Source organism: Lottia gigantea (genome assembly GCF_000327385.1).
Source record: "Lottia gigantea unplaced genomic scaffold LOTGIsca_60, whole genome shotgun sequence".
In the NCBI taxonomy this organism is placed as follows: Eukaryota; Metazoa; Mollusca; class Gastropoda; family Lottiidae; genus Lottia; species Lottia gigantea.
The window spans coordinates 465,834-467,260 of NW_008710050.1; positions in this window are offsets into that span (position 1 = coordinate 465,834).

The window sequence follows — 1,427 nt, forward strand, 5'->3', positions numbered from 1 at the left end:
GTGAGGGGGGGGGGGGGGTGTTGTTGTTAACCCCACTTCCCACCACCCTAGCCCTCTAGAGGCATTCACATGGACTCATGTCATAACTACCTATCAGAAGTCGATGTGTTATGTATGTCATTTTTCTACTTTAGGTTCAGATAATGTAGAGTGCAATGAAGGAAATTCAATTATAACAGCAAAGTTATACTTCTGTCCAGGTATCATGAAAATGTATAGTTGGAAGCCTACAGGACCTTGGAGAAATGTTGAGCAGCTAAAGTTCACCAGGCAACTGCCTAAATCTTGTAGGATGGAGCTGCGGAGGGATATTGGTCCGGAAAGTCACAACTTTTTTTTATTCTAGCTGCGTTAGTTGGGTGAGCCTCAGAAATTAATTTGTCCGGCCTTTGCCTTCATTTTAAGAAGGGATATAATAACCTTATCCCTCTATAGACTGGCCACTACTAGACGCCCCCCTCCCCCTCCAAACCAAACACTTGCCTAATTTTTAAAACACCAACCTGACAGAAGGTATCTAGACAGAAGGTATACCAGATTAACAGATTGTTGATATACTCTGTTAATTTGGTTATACTTCTACCTTAATTACTCATTAATTATTCATATAGTCACGTGATGTTTAATATTCCATGACGTCAATCAATCTAAGCATCGCATTGTTTATATATTAGACTAGATTAACATCAACGTTAACGTGAAAATAGTAATTTATCTAATCAAAAACCGTCAATAATCCATTAAAAAGTATTAAATTATTTCGATAATTCTGTACCCCTCTGAAATTCTGGAAGGTAAATGAGTTGACGGCCAACGACCAAAAGAGTCTGGGTGTATCTGGGCGTGCATGGCGTTGGCCGTCTTCATTAGCCCACATTTCATTTCATTTTTCCATAATATTTCTATCACAAGCTACAAATCACTCTCCGTTTGAGTAAGTTCATTTCCTTGACCGTGTTGGTCTGTCTTCATTAGCCCACATGGTGCAGAAAAGTAGGACGTAAAACTCCATCCATTTCATTTGACCGTGGTGGTGAAGTAACAACAAACAGTCGTTACAAGGGTATGTAGGCCTACTGTGACGGGGGTTTGTTAGCGACAGAGGAAGTGCCTCCTCATTTTTGTCAACCTCTTTGTATTTTCCACACCGAGCGGTTGTACGGAATCTTGATTTCTTTGACCATGGTGATCACGTGATAAATGTTGTTTGTTTGTCTTTTTTTCATTCCCCTGATTCGAATGATGAATAGGGGAAGTGAGCGCTTTCCGTCCTATAATGATAGCAAGAGTAGAATACGGTCCGTGTGGTTTGCCTTTTCCCCTTATAAAGATTTTTCAATATGATTTCAATTTTGTTTTTTTAACACACTATGAAATGTCTAATATAATATTTAGTTATTCGCGTAATCATTACAATGATAATTCAT